This window comes from Syngnathus floridae, unplaced genomic scaffold (genome assembly GCF_059516105.1).
Source record: "Syngnathus floridae isolate MCC-2025c unplaced genomic scaffold, RoL_Sflo_1.0 HiC_scaffold_65, whole genome shotgun sequence".
Classification (NCBI taxonomy): Eukaryota; Metazoa; Chordata; class Actinopteri; order Syngnathiformes; family Syngnathidae; genus Syngnathus; species Syngnathus floridae.
Genome location: NW_028284094.1, coordinates 183,042 through 203,183, shown reverse-complemented (window position 1 = coordinate 203,183; position 20,142 = coordinate 183,042). Strand labels below are relative to the sequence as shown.

General features: G+C 47.2%; 1 long non-coding RNA gene across 2 annotated transcripts; it reads right to left on the bottom strand.

Moving 5' to 3' along the window:
- Positions 1-16,078: 16,078 nt before the first annotated feature.
- LOC148378105 (uncharacterized) lies at positions 16,079-17,784 on the bottom strand. Of its 2 annotated transcripts, XR_015856189.1 has the most exons (4): positions 17,731-17,784; positions 16,615-16,685; positions 16,374-16,478; positions 16,079-16,229 (listed from the first exon to the last, which is right to left on the bottom strand). It is a non-coding gene; the product is annotated as an uncharacterized LOC148378105 (long non-coding RNA). The 2 variants fall into 2 exon arrangements; XR_015856188.1 differs by lacking the exon at positions 17,731-17,784 and having other exon boundaries at positions 16,615-16,966.
- Between the last annotated feature and the right edge of the window lie 2,358 nt (positions 17,785-20,142).

Here is a 20,142-nt window from a genome sequence, read left to right as displayed (position 1 = left end):
GAGAGACAGCTTGTCAGAATGCTCTCTATGGTGCTCCTGTAGAACGTCCTCATGATGGGTGGGGGCAGGTGGGCTCTCCTCATCCTCCGCAGGAAGTACAAGCGCTTCTGTGCCCTCTTGACCAGTGCCGTAGTGTTCATAGTCCAGGTGAGGTCTTCTGTGATGTGGACCCCCAGGAATTTGGTGGTGCTGACCACCTCCACAGCTGAGCTGTTGATGATCAGTGGAGCGTGGTGAGGCTGTTTTTTCCTGAAGTCGACGACGATCTCCTTCATCTTCTCCTCATTCAGGATCAGGCTGTTTTCTCTGCACCAGCCCACCAGCTGCTCCACCTCCTCTCTGTAGTCCAGGTCGTTGTTGTCTCTGATGAGCCCCACCACCGTTGTGTCGTCTGCTGACTTCACGATGTGATTGGTGGTGAACCTGAGGACGCAGTCGTGTGTCATCAGGGTGAACAGCAGGGGGCTCAGGACGCAGCCCTGAGGGGAGCCTGTGCTGAGGGTGATGACATCAGAGGTGTTCTGTCCGACCCGGACTGACTGAGGTCTGTTGGTGAGGAAGTCTAGCAGCCAGTTGCGAAGGGGGGTGTTGAAGCCCAGGTGTTCCAATTTTCCTACCAGATGCTGTGGGATGATGGTGTTAAACGCTGAGCTGAAGTCCAGGAACAGCATCCGCACATGGGTGTTCTTCTCCTCCAGGTGAGCCAGGCTCAGGTGAAGAACGGAGGAGATGGCGTCCTGAGTGGAGCGGTTTTGCCGGTCGGCAAACTGGAACGGGTCAAATAATAGGGGGAGTCTGGAAACGATGTGACCTTTAAGCAGCCTTTCGAAGCACTTCATCATAACCGGAGTCAGTGCAACAGGCCGGTAATCATTAAATGAGGTGATTTGAGGTTTCTTCGGCACCGGAATGATGGAGGCAGTCTTAAAGCACGCCGGCACTGTGGCTTGGCCCAGCGAGGTGTTAAAAATGTCTGTGATGACCCCAGCCAGATGACTTGCACATTCCCTGAACACACGCCCAGGAATGTTGTCGGGGCCAGGGGCCTTACAGGGGTTGACTCTCCTCAGGGTCTTCAACACATCGGCGGAGTCAAGGCAGAGTACCTCCTCTTTCTGATGGGGGGCAGTTTTAACTGCTGGAGTGCCGTTTAGTGCCTCGAACCTCCCAAAGAAGTTATTTAGACCATTTAGAAAGTCAGCATCAACTACACCCACCGGGGGGGGGGGGGGGGGGGGGGGAGTTGTAGTCTGTAATCGCCCGTATGCCTTGCCACATACTCCTGATGTTTTTGACGTCGTGGAAACGATCCTGAAATTTTCGACTGTGGTCTCGCTTCGCTATCCTGATGGCACGGTTCAAGTTGGCTCTCGCTGTCCTCAGTGTCTCCTTGTCGCCAGACTTGAAGGCAGAGTTCCGCGCTCGTAGCGTTTGACGTACCTCCTCAGTCATCCAGGGTCGTTGGTTGCCCCGGGTGATGATATTCTTAGTGGTGCTGACGTCCTCGGTGCATTTGTTGATGTAGGCTGACACAGTCATGGCACACGCATGTCTAATCTACATCGGGAAATCTGGGAGGGAGGGAGGGAGGCAGGCAGGGAGGCAGGCAGGGAGGCAGGCAGTGTCTGTCTGTTGAGGTTTTCACCTTGTTCTTCTCCTGCTGAAGTTCTAACTGGACGTCCATCAGTTTGGTTCTCAGCTCGTCATTGGCGGCCTGAAGGGCGTCCGTTCGCTCCGCCTTGGCCCGCCCTGCCGGAGCTCGTTTGGACATCTCTTACTCGAGTCTCGCCCGGTCGTCAGTCAGAGATCACAACATTTGTACCTGGAGAGCACAAACGCAGCGCTGTTTTCCACTGGCTTCGAACTCAACTTCAATCGGTACCGTAACTTACAACATCATAAACATAGAACTAGCTTGACTTATTCATTGAATAAATGCATTTGGTTCTTCAAAACTGCATCACGCAACATAGCGTGACCGAGACGGCCGTTATCCACCTGCGTGAAGTTATTTGGTGAAATGAATGAGATGTTTAAGACACCATCGTTCTGTCTCTCTGTAGATGAAGGGAAATAATCGATTGCTGAAGGTCCAAAGGTGTTGTGATAAACAAATAAACATATTAGTGATTAGTGACATATTTGTGATAAACATATTAGGCAGGATAATCACATATGTTAACTTGACTGCCCACACTGTATTTATTTATGGTTATTTGTTAAATCGAGTACTGTTAGACATGAAATAGGAAGTGTTTAACATAAATGGAAGACGAAAGGGGTACTCACCATTGTAGCTCCTGCTGGTCAATGATACGAGCCTCTTCTTGCAGTGGAAAACATACAGCCAACAAACACCGTGGAACCTAAAGGAATGAAATTAAACATTAACATTTAGCCTCAACCAACATTCACAGATACAACGCAACGCAAACTACACAAACGTAAATCTTTTTAAACACAATGAGTTGTACTTACCGTGTACGCTCTAGACGGTCCACTTGCAAGCAGAAAACAAAGATATTTCTGTTGATAATCGTCGTGTTTGTATCCGGTGTCTCGCTCAAGGCCATTGCGCCCACAGATTTGAATTTTGGCGAGAGTTCAGCCTATTGACGTCATTTCCGCGGTGTAATACCCGCATATCTGAAACGGCAAAGTTAAGAGTAGAGTTAAATAAAGTTTTTAGTCAACGCAATAATTTACAACCGTTGACCAGTCGAAATAATCGTCAAAATTTGGCGTCTGTGGCTGGAAGCAGACGCCGAGTTCGACGTTCCTCCCAAACGCCAAACTCCCTCGCTTTTCAGGGCTCAAAAAAAAAACAGTTGTAATTACCTTGTACGCTCTAGACGGTCAAGTTGCAAGCTGAAAACAAAAATATTTGCCTTGTTAGTCATCGTGTTACTAACCGCTGTGTCTTGTTTGCCAGAATTGCCGCTTTCCTACTTCCTGTTGCAAGCCACGCCCACGGAGTATAATTTTGCCGTGAGTTCCGCCTATTGACGTCATGTCCGCGTCACATGACTGCGACGTAATATTATCTAAAGCTGTTTGTGCGGTATTGTGTTGTTCTGTGCGGTGTTGTGTTATTCTGTGCGGCGTCGTGTTGTTCTGTGCGGCGTCGTGTTGTTCAGTGCGACGTCGTGTTGTTCAGTGCGGCATGGTGTTGTTCAGTGCGGCATGGTGTTGTTCAGTGCGGCATGGTGTTGTTCAGTGCGGCATAATGTTGTTCAGTGCGGCATAATGTTGTTCAGTGCGGTATGGTGTTGTTCAGTGCGCCATGGTGTTGTTCAGTGCGGCATGGTGTTGTTCAGTGCGGCATAATGTTGTTCAGTGCGCCATAATGTTGTTCAGTGCGGCATGGTGTTGTTCAGTGCGGGATGGTGTTGTTCAGTGCAGGATGGTGTTGCTCAGTGCGGCATGGTGTTGTTCAATGCGGCATGGTGTTGTTCAGTGCGGGATGGTGTTGTTCAGTGCGGCATGGTGTTGTTCAGTGCGGCACAATGTTGTTCAGTGCGGCATGGTGTTGTTCAGTGCGGCATGGTGTTGTTCAGTGCGGCATGGTGTTGTTCAGTGCGGCATGGTGTTGTTCAGTGCGGAATGGTGTTGTTCAGTGCGGCATGGTGTTGTTCAGTGCGGGATGGTGTTGTTCAATGCGGGATCGTGTTGTACAGTGCGGGGTGGTGTTGTTCAGTGCAGGATGGTGTTGTTCAGTGCGGCATGGTGTTGTTCAATGCGGCATGGTGTTGTTCAGTGCGGGATGGTGTTGTTCATTGCGGCATGGTGTTGTTCAGTGCGGCATGGTGTTGTTCAGTGCGGCATGGTGTTGTTCAGTGCGGCATGGTGTTGTTCAGTGCGGCATAATGTTGTTCAGTGCGGCATGGTGTTGTTCAGTGCGGGTAGGTGTTGTTCAGTGCAGGATGGTGTTGTTCAGTGCGGCATGGTGTTGTTCAGTGCAGCATAGTGTTGTTCAGTGCAGCATGGTGTTGTTCAGTGCGGCATGGTGTTGTTCAGTGCGGCATGGTGTTGTTCAATGCGGCATGGTGTTGTTCAATGCGGGATCGTGTTGTTCAGTGCGGGGTGGTGTTGTTCAGTGCAGGATGGTGTTGTTCAGTGCGGCATGGTGTTGTTCAATGCGGCATGGTGTTGTTCAGTGCTGGATGGTGTTGTTCATTGTGGCATGGTGTTGTTCAGTGCGGCATGGTGTTGTTCAGTGCGGCATGGTGTTGTTCAGTGCGGCATGGTGTTGTTCAGTGCGGCATGGTGTTGTTCAGTGCGGGATGGTGTTGTTCAATGCGGGATGGTGTTGTACAGTGCGGGGTGGTGTTGTTCAGTGCAGGATGGTGTTGTTCAGTGCGGCATGGTGTTGTTCAGTGCGGCATGGTGTTGTTCAGTGCGGCATAATGTTGTTCAGTGCGGCATGGTGTTGTTCAGTGCGGGTAGGTGTTGTTCAGTGCAGGATGGGGTTGTTCAGTGCGGCATGGTGTTGTTCAATGCGGCATGGTGTTGTTCAGTGCGGGATGGTGTTGTTCAGTGCGGGATGGTGTTGTTCAGTGCGGCATGGTGTTGTTCAGTGCGGCATGGTGTTGTTCAGTGCGGGATGGTGTTGTTCATTGCGGCATGGTGTTGTTCAGTGCGGCATGGTGTTGTTCAGTGCGGCATGGTGTTGTTCAATGCGGCATGGTGTTGTTCAATGCGGGATCGTGTTGTTCAGTGCGGGGTGGTGTTGTTCAGTGCAGGATGGTGTTGTTCAGTGCGGCATGGTGTTGTTCAATGCGGCATGTGTTGTTCAGTGCTGGATGGTGTTGTTCATTGTGGCATGGTGTTGTTCAGTGCGGCATGGTGTTGTTCAGTGCGGCATGGTGTTGTTCAGTGCAGGATGGTGTTGTTCAGTGCGGCATGGTGTTGTTCAATGCAGGATCGTGTTGTTCAGTGCAGCATAATGTTGTTCAGTGCAGCATGGTGTTGTTCAGTGCGGCATGGTGTTGTTCAATGCGGCATGGTGTTGTTCAGTGCGGGATGGTGTTGTTCAGTGCGGCATGGTGTTGTTCAGTGCGGCATAATGTTGTTCAGTGCAGCATGGTGTTGTTCAGTGCGGCATGGTGTTGTTCAGTGCGACATAATGTTGTTCAGTGCGGCATAATGTTGTTCAGTGCGGCATGGTGTTGTTCAGTGCGGCATGGTGTTGTTCAGTGCGGCATGGTGTTGTTCAGTGCGGCATGATGTTGTTCAGTGCTGCATGGTGTTGTTCAGTGCAGGATGGTGTTGTTCAGTGCGGCATGGTGTTGTTCAATGCGGCATGGTGTTGTTCAGTGCGGGATGGTGTTGTTCAGTGCAGGATGGTGTTGTTCAGTGCGGCATGGTGTTGTTCAGTGCGGAATGGTGTTGTTCAGTGCGGCATGGTGTTGTTCAGTGCGGCATGGTGTTGTTCAGTGCAGGATGGTGTTGTTCAATGCGGGATGGTGTTGTTCAGTGCGGGATGGTGTTGTTCAGTGCAGGATGGTGTTGTTCAGTGCGGCATGGTGTTGTTCAATGCGGCATGGTGTTGTTCAGTGCAGGATGGTGTTGTTCAGTGCGGCATGGTGTTGTTCAATGCGGCATGGTGTTGTTCAATGCGGCATGGTGTTGTTCAGTGCGGCATGGTGTTGTTCAGTGCGGCATAATGTTGTTCAGTGCGGCATGGTGTTGTTCAGTGCGGCATGGTGTTGTTCAGTGCAGCGTAATGTTGTTCAGTGCGGCATGGTGTTGTTCAGTGCGGAATGCTGTTGTTCAGTGCGGCATGGTGTTGTTCAGTGCGGGATGGTGTTTTTCAGTGCGGCATGGTGTTGTTCCGTGCGGCATGGTGTTGTTCAGTGCGGGATGGTGTTGTTCATTGCGGCATGGTGTTGTTCAGTGCGGCATGGTGTTGTTCAGTGCGCCATAATGTTGTTCAGTGCGGCATGGTGTTGTTCAGTGCGGCATGGTGTTGTTCACTGCGGCATAATGTTGTTCAGTGCGGCATAATGTTGTTCAGTGCAGCATAATGTTGTTCAGTGCGGCATAATGTTGTTCAGTGCGGCATAATGTTGTTCAGTGCGCGATGGTGTTGTTCATTGCGGCATGGTGTTGTTCAGTGCGGCATGGTGTTGTTCAGTGCGGCATGGTGTTGTTCAGTGCGGGATGGTGTTGTTCAGTGCAGGATGGTGTTGTTCAGTGCGGCATGGTGTTGTTCAATGCGGCATGGTGTTGTTCAGTGCGGGATGGTGTTGTTCAGTGCGGCATGGTGTTGTTCAGTGCGGCATAATGTTGTTCAGTGCGGCATGGTGTTGTTCAGTGCGGCATGGTGTTGTTCAGTGCGGCATAATGTTGTTCAGTGCGGCATGGTGTTGTTCAGTGCGGAATGGTGTTGTTCAGTGCGGCATGGTGTTGTTCAGTGCGGGATGGTGTTGTTCAGTGCGGCATGGTGTTGTTCAGTGCGGCATAATGTTGTTCAGTGCGGCATGGTGTTGTTCAGTGCGGCATGGTGTTGTTCAGTGCGGCATGGTGTTGTTCAGTGCGGGATGGTGTTGTTCAGTGCGGGATGGTGTTGTTCAGTGCGGCATGGTGTTCAATGCGGAATGGTGTTGTTCAGTGCAGGATGGTGTTGTTCAGTGCGGCATGGTGTTGTTCAGTGCGGCATAATGTTGTTCAGTGCGGCATGGTGTTCAGTGCGGCATGGTGTTGTTCAGTGCGGCATAATGTTTTTCAGTGCGGCATGGTGTTGTTCAGTGCGGCATGGTGTTGTTCAGTGCGGCATAATGTTCAGTGTGGCATAATGTTGTTCAGTGCGGCATGGTGTTGTTCAGTGCGGGATGGTGTTGTTCAGTGCAGGATGGTGTTGTTCAGTGCGGCATGGTGTTGTTCAGTGCGGGATGGTGTCTTTCAGTGCGGCATGGTGTCGTTCAGTGCGGCATGGTGTCGTTCAGTGCGGCATGGTGTCTTTCAGTGCGTCATGGTGTCGTTCAGTGCGGCATGGTGTTGTTCAGTGCGGCATGGTGTTGTTCAGTGCGGCATGGTGTTGTTCAGTGCGGGATGGTGTTGTTCAGTGTGGCATGGTGTTCAGTGCGGCATGGTGTTGTTCAGTGCAGTATCGTGTTGTTTAGTGCGGTATCGTGTTGTTCAGTGCGGTATCGTGTTGTTCAGTGCAGTATCGTTGTGTTGTTCGTATTGTGTTGTGTTGTTCGTAATGTGTTGTGTTGTTCGTATTGTGTTGTGTTGTTCGTAGTGTGTTGTGTTGTTCGTATTGTGTTGTGTTGTTCATATTGTGTTGTTCATATTGTGTTGAGTTGTTCGTATTGTGTTGTGTTGTTCGTATTGTGTTGCCTTTAACACTTAGCCTCTAACACTTAGCCTCTAACACTTAGCCTCTAGCACCTAGAAGGTAAATAAATAGGAAGGAAGGACTCACCGGTGACGTCTTCGCCCACGTCCAAGCGTTGTACTTTGTATTTTCATCCTTCTGACAGTGGAAAACATAGCCAACAAACACCGTGGAACCTAAACGAATGAAAGAAAACTATCATTTGGCCACAACAGACATTCACAGATACAACACAATGTGACGTGCGGGGTTGAGGTTAAAGGTTGAGTGAAGGGCCCTCGTTTTAAACTACTTTTTTGAAAAGGATTGGGAACAAGTAAGACGTATTTAATTTATTTAATGGGAAGTAGTAAGAGCTATTGAATTTAATCTATGTATTATATTCTATTGTATTGTATTCTGTTGTATTCTTTTGGATTGTATTCACACTAACCCCACTAAAACTTCAGCCCACAAAAACTCGCCTCTGGCGCCTAGCCTCTGGCTTTTAGCCTCTAACACTTAGCCTTTAACACTTAGCCTAGAAGGTGAATAAATAGGGTTAAAGGTTGAGTGAAGGGACCTCGTTTTAAACTACTTTTTTGAAAAGGAGTGGGAACAAGTAAGACGTATTTAATTTATTTAATGGGAACTAGTAAGACTTATTAAATTTATTTAATCTACTTTTCTTCCCAGGCAAAATTTGATGTGCTGCAATTCCAAATTTCCAAAGTGAATGAAGGAATGAAGTCCTTTAAATTATGATTTTGTATAAATACTAGGCATTAACACAAAATTGACGGCACAAAATGGGCAGACTTTACTTGTTTGAAAAGGACTGGTCACAAGACAGACTTTTTTAATTTATTTAATGGGAAGAAGACTTATTTAGTTTAATTGATCTATTTTTGTTCCCTGGCAAAATTCGATTTGCTGCAATTCCAAATTTCCAAAGTGAATGAAGGAAAGAAGTCGTTTAAATTATGATTTTGTTTAAATACTAGGCATAGACACAAAATCTACGGCACAAAATGGGCAGACTTTACTTGTTTGAAGAGGACTGGTTACAAGACAGACTTTTCTGATTTATTTAATGGGAAGAGGACTTATTTAGTTTATTTAATCTATTTTTGTTCCCTGGCAAAATTGGATTTGCTGAAATTGTATTTTGCCAAATCTTGACTTGAGACCTGATAGGAAGTATTAAACGCTTAGTTAAATCAATACAAGTTGGTAATAAGAGCGAGTAATGTTGGTTGAACCGATGAATGAAGGTTGAAAGCAATTTAAATTATGACTTTGTATAAATACTAGATATTAACAGAACATCTACTACGCAAAATGGGCAGAGTTTACTTGTTTGAGAAGGAGTGGCTTATTCAAAACTAAGATTTATTTAATCTGTTTGTTCCCAGGCAAAATTGGATGTGATGCAATTCCAAATTTCACCACATGATGGTGCCCAATTTTGACTTCATAGGACATATTAAACACTTAGCTTGTTATTATGTTCAAGGTAATCAGATTTGTTTATTATTCTAATGGCCTCTTCAAAACTATTCTGGATTACTACTTTGGATCTATTCTACATTACTTAGCAACAACATACTCTGTAACAGATTAGGCAGTATAATCATATATGTTAACTTGAGAGTGCCCACACTCAATCTACTTATCGTGATGTGTTAAATCAATTACTGTTAGACATTATTTGTCTGATAATCTACCAAATCTTTGAATTGAAGAATTTGTGATTTAATTAATAGCTTGTTGTTATGTTAAGGGTAATCATACTTGTATATAATTCTAATGGCCTTCTTTTGAAAACTATTCTGAATTACAACTTTGGATCTTATATTACTTTGCAACAATCTACTCTGTGACAGATTAGGCAGTATAATCACATATGTTAACTTCAGTGCCCACACTGTATTTATTTATGGTTATTTGTTAAATCAAGTACTGTTAGACATGAAATAGGAAGTGTTTAACATAAATGTTATGGCTACTCACCATTGTAGCTCGCTCCTGGTCAATGATACGAGCCTCTTCTTGCAGTGGAAAACTTGCAGCCAACAAACACCGTGGAACCTAAAGGAATGAAATTAAACATTAACATTTCGCCTCGACCAATTTTCACACGTACAACGCAACGCGGCTACACTTCTGCTATTACAAACGTAAATCTCCTTAAACACAATGAGTGTTACTTACCGTGTACGCTCTAGACGGTCCAGTTGCAAGCAGAAAATAAAGATATTTCTGTTGATAATCGTCGCTGCTCAGCGGCTCACGGCCATCGCGCCAACAGATTTGAATTTTGGCGGAGGTTCGGGCAATTACGTCATATCCGCGGCACATGACTGCGACGTAATACCCGCTTATCTGAAACGGCAGTTAAAAGTAGAGTTACATCAAGTTTTCTTGGAACCTAAACGAATGAAAGAAAACTATCATTTGGCCACAACCAAGATTCACAGATACAACACAACGTGCGGGGTTGAGGTTAAAGATTGAGTGAAGGGCCCTCGTTTTAAACTACTGTTTTGAAAAGGAGTGGAAACAAGTAAGACGTATTTAATTTATTTAATGGGAAGTAGTAAGACTTATTAAATTTATTTAATCTACTTTTCTTCCCAGGCAAAATTTGATGTGCTGCAATTCCAAATTTCCAAAGTGAATGAAGGAATGAAGTCCTTTAAATTATGATTTTGTATAAATACTAGGCATAAACACAAAATCGACGGCACAAAAAAAATTGTATTTTTCCAAATCTTGACTTGAGACCTGATAGAAAGTATTAAACGCTTAGTTAAATCAATACAAGTTGGTAATAAGAGCGAGTAATGTTGGTTGAACCGATGAATGAAGGTTGAAAGCAATTTAAATTATGACTTTGTATAAATACTAGATATTAACAGAACATCTACTGCGCGAAATGGGCAGAGTTTACTTGTTTGAGAAGGAGTGGCTTATTCAAAACTAAGATTTATTTAATCTGTTTGTTCCCAGGCAAAATGGGATGTGATGCAATTCCAAATTTCACCACATGATGGTGCCCAATTTTGACTTCATAGGACATATTAAACACTTAGCTTGTTATTATGTTCAAGGTAATCAGATTTGTTTATTATTCTAATGGCCTCTTCAAAACTATTCTGGATTACTACTTTGGATCTATTCTACATTACTTGGCAACAACATACTCTGTAACAGATTAGGCAGTATAATCATATATGTTAACTTGAGAGTGCCCACACTCAATCTACTTATCGTGATGTGTTAAATCAATTACTGTTAGACATTATTTGTCTGATAATCTACCAAATCTTTGAATTGAAGAATTTGTGATTTAATTAATAGCTTGTTGTTATGTTAAGGGTAATCATACTTGTATATAATTCTAATGGCCTTCTTTTGAAAACTATTCTGAATTAAAACTTTGGATCTTATATTACTTTGCAACAATCTACTCTGTGACAGATTAGGCAGTATAATCACATATGTTAACTTCAGTGCCCACACTGTATTTATTTATGGTTATTTGTTAAATCAAGTACTGTTAGACATGAAATAGGAAGTGTTTAACATAAATGTTATGGCTACTCACCATTGTAGCTCGCTCCTGGTCAATGATACGAGCCTCTTCTTGCAGTGGAAAACTTGCAGCCAACAAACACCGTGGAACCTAAAGGAATGAAATTAAACATTAACATTTCGCCTCGACCAATTTTCACACGTACAACGCAACGCGGCTACACTTCTGCTATTACAAACGTAAATCTCCTTAAACACAATGAGTGTTACTTACCGTGTACGCTCTAGACGGTCCAGTTGCAAGCAGAAAATAAAGATATTTCTGTTGATAATCGTCGCTGCTCAGCGGCTCACGGCCATCGCGCCAACAGATTTGAATTTTGGCGGAGGTTCGGGCAATTACGTCATATCCGCGGCACATGACTGCGACGTAATACCCGCTTATCTGAAACGGCAGTTAAAAGTAGAGTTACATCAAGTTTTCTTGGAACCTAAACGAATGAAAGAAAACTATCATTTGGCCACAACCAAGATTCACAGATACAACACAACGTGCGGGGTTGAGGTTAAAGATTGAGTGAAGGGCCCTCGTTTTAAACTACTGTTTTGAAAAGGAGTGGAAACAAGTAAGACGTATTTAATTTATTTAATGGGAAGTAGTAAGACTTATTAAATTTATTTAATCTACTTTTCTTCCCAGGCAAAATTTGATGTGCTGCAATTCCAAATTTCCAAAGTGAATGAAGGAATGAAGTCCTTTAAATTATGATTTTGTATAAATACTAGGCATAAACACAAAATCGACGGCACAAAATGGGCAGACTTTACTTGTTTGAAAAGGACTGGTTACAAGACAGACTTTTTTAATTCATTTAATGGGAAGAAAACTTATTTAGTTTAATTGATCTATTTTTGTTCCCTGGCAAAATTCGATTTGCTGCAATTCCAAATTTCCAAAGTGAATGAAGGAAAGAAGTCGTTTAAATTATGATTTTGTTTAAATACTAGGCATAGACACAAAATCTACGGCACAAAATGGGCAGACTTTACTTGTTTGAAGAGGACTGGTTACAAGACAGACTTTTCTGATTTATTTAATGGGAAGAGGACTTATTTAGTTTATTTAATCTATTTTTGTTCCCTGGCAAAATTGGATTTGCTGAAATTGTATTTTGCCAAATCTCGATTTGAGACCTGATAGGAAGTATTAAACGCTTAGTTAAATCAATACAAGTTGGTAATAAGAGCGAGTAATGTTGGTTGAACCGATGAATGAAGGTTGAAAGCAATTTAAATTATGACTTTGTATAAATACTAGATATTAACAGAACATCTACTGCGCAAAATGGGCAGAGTTTACTTGTTTGAGAAGGAGTGGCTTATTCAAAACTAAGATTTATTTAATCTGTTTGTTCCCAGGCAAAATTGGATGTGATGCAATTCCAAATCTATCTGAAACGGCAGTTAAAAGTAGAGTTACATAGTTTTCTTTTTTAATCAACACAATCATTTACAACCGTTGACCAGAAAGAATCGTCGAAATTCGACGTCCCCCACAAACGCCACGCTCACTCGCTTTTCAGGGCAACAAAAGTACTTCTTTTTAAAAACGATGAGTTGTACTTACCGTGTACGCTCTGGACGGTCCAGTTGCAAGCAGAAAATAAAAATATTTCTCTTGTTAGTCGTATGTTACCATCCGCTGTGTCTTTGTCAACATCGCCGCCATTTTCCTACTTCCTGCTGCGAGCCACGCCCACGGATTTAAATTTGGGCGGAAGCTCTTTCCATTGGCGTCGTTTTCGCGTATAGCAAATCCGATTGGTTGGGAAGGGGGCACGGTTATGCAGCCGAGGGGTCCTGTGATCGGTGGGATGTAAAGTAGGCGTCGACGTCACGTCCGCGTCACGTGACCACAACGTGGCAGACGTCATATAGCAACCGCTGTTTTGTTTAGTAGATTTACAGTTGTTATGCATTGGCATAATGGTGTGCACTCAAAATAGATTTAAATAAATTAAATATTTCTTCTGCCCACTCCCTTTTAAACAAGTTAACTCTGCCCACGTCCATTGACGTCTTGTCTGCGTCACGTGACCACGACGTAGCGACGTCATGTAGTAACCGCTGTTTTGATCAGTAGACTTACAGTTATTATGCGTTGACATAATGGCGCACTGGTTAGCATGGCCACCTCTTAAGCATGATGTTGCGGGTTCGACGCCTGATCAATGTTAGCATGGAGTGAGCTTAAGTGCATGGCGCTGAAGATTTGAATCTTTGAAATGCGCTGAGGTCTGACATATCAGGCAGAATGGTTTGCCATCACGTTCAACAAAAAATAGAAACTTTCCCACTCTGATTAAAACGTCCTGTGTTCATCTACGTATTTTCGTTTTGCTGTGCATCTTTTCCCTGCCATTTCGAGAGCCCAATTGACACTCATAGTTTAAAGAAATGTGTTTGCCCATCCTACTTTGTGGAATTTCACCACATGCGCTTTTGACCAAAATACCAAATTGAACTCAAGTGAAGCCAACACGCACAACCCCCCCCCCCCCCCCCCCCCACACACACACACACACAAATGTTGATATGAACATAAAAGAGCCGCATGCGGTTCGGGAGTTGCGGCTTGGCCAAACCTGTACTATACAACTTTATTTGTATAAAATTTTCACAACAGCTGTCACACAAACAAAGCGGGAAAAACCGAAGACGTGCGTGTTCCGCCCACGCTGGATTTATTTGCACCTTTGAAAAGACACCGTATTGCCGCAGATGTGGCAAAGAGTACTTTTGGGCATCTGAGACGGAAGGATGTCCAAAGCATCACGTCACCTGCTCTGGTAGGCATGGTGGTGGGACGTTGAGGTCAACCGCTTTGGGGTTGGCTGAATCTTTGATCGCAGGATGCCACACACTTGAAGACAGAAGCAGAAAAGCAGAGCTAAATGCAAAATGTACTCACCGGTGACTCCAATTTTTTTCCCCCCTGAAGAAACAGCTGGACGGGTGGCCCCGGCTGGCCAGTGGGACTCTTGTTATTCTGACCCTTTTTAGTGCGCGTTTGGGGCAACAACCGTTTTTTGTGGCGCTCTCTTCTGGTTCAAAAGTGCCCTGCATGTGAATTTGCTTTTCCTGCCTTCTGATTGGATGAGCGCCGGTGTGACGCGGTGCCTCTGTCACCGTGGCGGGGGGTATACGTTGGCATCGGAGCGTCTGCCAACGTCTGAGACCGGCTGGCAGTGTATCGGAGGTGTCGAGTGCGGTGCCGCTGGAGCTCACTCACCAGCTGGTGTTAGGGCCACAGAATGAAGGCCAAGGAGAAGAATAGAAAGAGAAACAGAAACTTCTCCTCCAATTGTTTGATTTGTCTCTTCTGAGCTTCGATGAATTCTTTCAGCTCTTTGTTCCTCTAGGACGGACAAATGGAAAGTGGCATTCAAAAGCCAGTAAGCGTGCAAGTAAGTGCCGGGCTGGCTTTGGGCCCTTACCTGTTGCGCGCTGTGCAGCAGATCCATTCTCTCTTGGAGGATGCAAGCGTCGCGCTCCCTCAACTCGCACATCAGGGCTCGCTTCCATTGGTCCACGGCGCTCCTAAGCTCTTCTCTCTGATCCGCCGTCAGCACGTCATTCACGCCAGCGTGGCTGGCTTTTTCGCCGTCCGTGGCGGGGCAGTCCCGCTGCGGTAGCGCCTCGTACAACATGGCCTCCAGCTCCAGGATCCTCTGGGCCGCAATCCTCGTCCATCAGTGGTCCGGCGGGAGATTTGAGGGCGGCTTACCTTATGAGCCTGGTCCATGGAACACTTCCTGAAGTCCAACTCTTCATCCAGGTAGCCCTTCTGCTTGCAGAACATATCCTAGCACAGCTCAAGGTCAGAATTGTTGGGGCACATTGCCGGAGTTCCCCTTGGCTGATGTCGCGTGTCTGTCTACCTTCTCACTTTCAATGTCCAACATCTTCTGTTGAAGTGCTGACTTGGTCACTTTGATGTATTCTAACCACTGAGGAAAGGCTGCTGTCACATAAGCAGAATGCGAGAGCGTGCGTGGACGTGCGCGTTACCTTCTCGGCTAGGGTGAGAAGGGTCCTGGCGTGAATCACGACCACCTGCTCCTCGTTGGTGAGATTTTGCAAGAGCCCAAAGGCACAGCGTCAACAAGCTTCTTTCAGCGCAAAGCCTTCCAAAAGTCACATTTGAGCCGCCGAGTCTCGTGGAGTGCGAACATAAGGAGTTCGACATACACTTACGGCGTTATAGCCCAGGATGTCCAGCTTCTTCATCAGATCACTGATGACGATGTCCGGGGGAAAGGCGCAAGGAGCAATGTAAGGTGTTCTGGGACCTCGGGTTAAGGTTAGGGTTGCGAGGGACGCCTTACGTACGCTCACGCCCTCGGCCTCGCAGTAGATCTGCAAAGGGCTGAGGCCGTCTGGGAAACGGACTTGCAGAAACTTCAAGACGGGGGAGCGCCACTCCCTCTCCTGAAAGGCAGAGGCATGCATCCGTCCGTCCGTCCGTCCGTCCGTCCGTCCGTCCGTCACATCTCTGGCCTCAACACGCTTGTGCGAGTCTTCCCACCTCCAGCTCCAGGATGCGGAACTCAAGCAGTTCGTTTTGGTCTCGGATATCCTGGATGTGCTCTTTCAGACGCGCTTCTTCCGCCTCCATCCGCCTGACCTGAAAAGACAGTCAGACCTCATCTGCGGGGCTTCCCGACGGGTGTGACGCCAAGCGACTCCGCCCAGCGCCTTTCTTTCCGTCACCTTTTCGGCCAACTGCTGATTGCTCTGACGCAGCAGCTGCTTCTCCTCCACCCACTTGACATTCTAGAAGAGACAAACGCGTGGACAGCTTTGGAATGTTGTGTCATTTTCATCCACAAATTCTTTGGTTGACTGGAAAATGACATTTGCTTTTCTCCGCATTTTCCCAGCCACGTTCGGGGGGGGGGGGGGGGGGGGGGGGTTGGTCCAGTAATGCCAGACGAATGAGTGACTGAAGAATGTAGCTATTTTGTCTGAGAAAAAGGTGTGCTCATTGATGAGCTTACCTGTCCTTGTTGCTTCAGCGCTGACTCCAGATCTGCTACTCTGCTTTGATAGTGACCCATTTCTACCATCAGCTTTTCTCTGGTCTGAAAGGAGGAGGAGGGAGGCTCCTCCTCCTCCTTTCAGACCAGAGAACACCCGAGGCTGGGTGAGAACGGGGAGGCTGCGACCCGGCCGGGGGTTGCGGAAAGGGGCGCCACCTTGATCTCCTTCTCGGCGTCGTAGTCCCCTTCGCTGGTCTGGGCTAGCAGAGCGTAGGCTCGTTGCAGCGCTTGATATTCTTGCGTCAGCTGGCGGTAGCGAAGCTCCGCCTCTTCATGCACACACCAATGCAACACAGCACTAGTACCAGAATCAGTCAGACCGGCGACAAAGCACCCGCGACGCAAAGACGAGTCCGATTCCAGGCTGAAGAGGAATGTTTGGTGCCAATACGCTGGCAGAAATGGCGGGCTACCTCTTCGGGTTCCGTGTCGGGGGTTCTGTCGGTGTGAAAAGACAAGGACGATCCGTCCGAGTCCACCAACACGTCTTCGTCGTAGCCGTAAAATGTTTCGATGACCTGCGGGCGCGGAAGCAAACATCTCTCTGAACAAACTGAAGCGACACCTCACGATGAATCGACGAGAGGAACGATAGCGAGAAAAAGGCCATTTCATCTTGCGCAACACCAAGCAGCCGCAAACAAACAGACTCACCTTGCAGGACCTCACGCTTTGTTCCTCCTCAGAGATTCTGGACGTCGGTATCGTAGCAGCAAATCTCTCTCCTGTCGACACAAATAATCCGCCTTTGAGATTCTTTGGATGCAAAGGGAACGAACGGCTCCGGCGCAGAAACAAACGCGACTCACAATGACATTTCTGACATGAGCTCTTGTCTCCAGAGCCTGAAAAACACGTCACCGGCGATGATTGGAGGGACGCTCGTCTTTTCCAAAAGTGACAACTACAGGGTGTGTCAGGGTTTTCCAGATTATCTTTATCGTATCATTATGTTGCTTTGACTTTGACTGCAACCTGTAATAAATAATATTATTTATCCCTTATTTATCCCTATCGCTTATCCCTTCCTACACAAAGTCGTAAAACACCCCTTGCTATGTTTTGACTAGAGGTCAAGGGCTTCCTCTATTCAATCCACTCTTACACCCACCCTGTTTCTCTTAATTAAAATGCTCGTGCAGGAGCCGAGAGTCAGACTTCATTCGTACAACGGATGGACTCTCCACCTGCAGGTGTCCAAAAGAACTTACTTGTCTCCCGTGTGGTTCTTGCAAAATAAGTTGGAGCGAGCGCAACTCTAACAGGGTGCATTTTGCCACTAGCTGCCTACGGACAATGACGTCGCGCTCGCGGCTCATGGTTGACGGGCTGAGCAGCCGGGCAAGTCCGTCGTTTTCAGCGCACAGCGAGTGGCAAAGGCGCTGACAAAACGGGAGCTTTGAGCTGCTGAAAACGGCAAAACAAGTCTAAAGCGTGTTCAAACGCGTGCGCACAATGCTCCTGCTTGAAAGGTCGGAATTTAAGGGGCCAATTTTTTGGATGGCGGCCGCCGGCCAAGCTTTGGACGGAAAAGGTTTCCTGGCGACAGCGAGCGAGCGCGGCGCTGCCGTACGTGCACCGAGTCGCCTGCCTGAAGACCTTGGACAAGTCGTCGATGATGTGCCGCTGCTCCACAACTTGAAGGAACTCCATTTCACCGTCCTGCTGGCCGCAACCGCGGTCCAGGTCATTGAGCGAACTAGGCCTTCTCTGTGGAACACAAATGCAGTGGACTCTGTTGGCACGCCGCCGTTGTCCGCGTCGACTTACCAAGCTTGCCATCTCCTCGTTCTCCTGGGTGACAAAGCGCACTTTGTTTTCAAGGCGGCACAGCACCAGCGAGAGTTCTTCATTCTTCCTGCTCAGGCGTTTGTTTTTGTACAGGAGTGGCAGAAACTGGCTTTCTGTTTCTCTCAGTCGCTTTAGCTGCAAGCATGAAGTGCGGGATGTGAAAGACGCACAACACGCGGGCCAGAACGTATCCATTCCTTTTGCATCGGTTTGAACGGAATCGTGGCTTTGGCTCCCAATAAAAGACATCTACCAGGCAACCGACTCGCCGCGCCGCTCAACTAATAAGCAAGCGCAATGGGTGCCTCGCTGGATGGCGCGCATCAAACGTAGCGCAAACCTTCAAGCGTGCCGTCAATAAATTACCAGTTCATTGCGCTCTTCAGAAAGCAGGGCGTTTCGATCCTCCAGTTTCCTGATGACTGCGCTGAGCTCAGCGATTTTCAGATGAAACCGTCGCGTGTCCCGATCCTCCTGAGACTGAAAACGCCCCGCAACACACACACACAAGCACTCGTTCAAAGTTCAAAACTGTTTTTGTGCTACCTTCCTCCAGCAACGAACTAAGTCATGCGTACTGCAAGTGTGTGATGAGGTGGCTTACGCAATGAAGAGGATTGCTAGTAGCGGCGTTGACCCCACTTCCAGGGTAGTTTAGGCCCGCCCTTTGGGAATCCCTCAGGGCAGCGATCTGCTGCTCGGCAGCCTGAGTCTGCAGCTGAAGGCGGTGGACGTGGCCGGCCCCAGGGCTTCATCCAAAACACTAACCGCTCTGTCTTTCAGCTTGATCTCATCCGTCTGGATGTACAAACGGGGAGCGCTCAGGCAGGCGGGCAAACTCATTTGCCAGAATTGTGACAAAAACAAAGAGAGCAACCGGCCAATTTTTTTCTTGAATCGACTAGAACACCTTTGCTGTGACAAAAGCGAAGCGAGCAACCGGACATTTTCTTCTTGTGAAATAGAATAGAATAGAATGCCTTAGGTGTCATTGCACTGCAGGTATACAACGAAATTGGGAACATAGCCACGCACCGCGCATCTGATCAGTCCTACCAGTCGGCGGATCTCCCTCTCGCAGTCTCTCTTGGTTCGGCTCAGCTCCTCCCGATGCTGGTGATGAGCCGATCGGAGCTCGGCCGCTCGGGACTGCCAGGCCTGCTGGGCCGCTGCCAGGGCTTCTTCCGCGCTCCTGGTGGAGGCGACACCGCTCGGTCTCCCGACACCGCCGCGTCTCCTCCACCTCCGCCAGCAAAGCGCCCCCCCTCCTCACCTGAGCAGACATTGCGCCACACCTGGCCGTTGAGACCGCAACGGAGCGCCGCGACGCTTACTGGGGACAAGCTACACAATACGGTAGCGGCCGCATCGAAGCCCGACGTGGCGTGCGGATAGTCAGACACGGATAGAGCGGATCACCTTGTCCATGGAGCCGTCCCTCAGGCTGAGGACCAAGGCATTCAGTCGCTGGATCTCTCCATCTTTGATTTTGATCACTCTCATCAGCTCCATTTCATGCTGCCGCAGTAATGTCTCCCTGGTAATGGCTAACTCTTTCTGCTTCTCCTCATGGAGTTTGCTTTTGAGTTCCGTCATGGCGGCGGTGGCACGGTGGTGCTCCGCCCGCAGGTCCTGACTTCTCTCTCTCTCCAGACAGCTGACCTGACATGACTTAGACTTAGACTTAGACAAACTTTATTGTCATCTTGTCTGCACATGGTGCATACAAAACGAAATTCCGTTGCATACGTCTTACAACAAAGTAGTGATATTGCAGTTGAATAGAAGTAACATATCCTATGAAAATATATATATATACATATACTATATATATATATATATATATTAAAAATAAGTATAAAGTGCAGCAGTGATAATTATGCAATAGTGCAAGTAGGCAAAACAGTATTCAAGAGTGTGCAGAGGAATGCTAAACCATGTATTAAACTTCTATTTAAAGGGTTTATACAAGTTCAGTAAAGTTGGTAGTGCGAGATAGTGCAAGATAGAGGTCCGTAGTGTCATAAAGTACAGTTCTGTGAATGTGTGATGCAGAGTTCAGTTTAGAGCTCAACAGTTCTAGTGTTCAACAGTCTGATGACAGCAGGGAAAAAGCTGTTGCAGAACCTGGTGGACCTGCAGCGGATGCTGCAAACCTCTTCCCAGAGGGCAGCAGGGAGAACAGTCCATGGTGGGGGTGTGATGGGTCATTGATGATGTTACGGGCACGGGACATGCAGCGCTGAGATGAAATGTCCTGAATGGAGGGAAGAGGAGCCCCTATGATCCTCTCTGCTGTCCTCACCACTCTCCTCACGTTCTTCCAATCGGAGGCGGTGCAGCCTCCACACCATACAGAGAGACAGCTTGTCAGAATGCTCTCTATGGTGC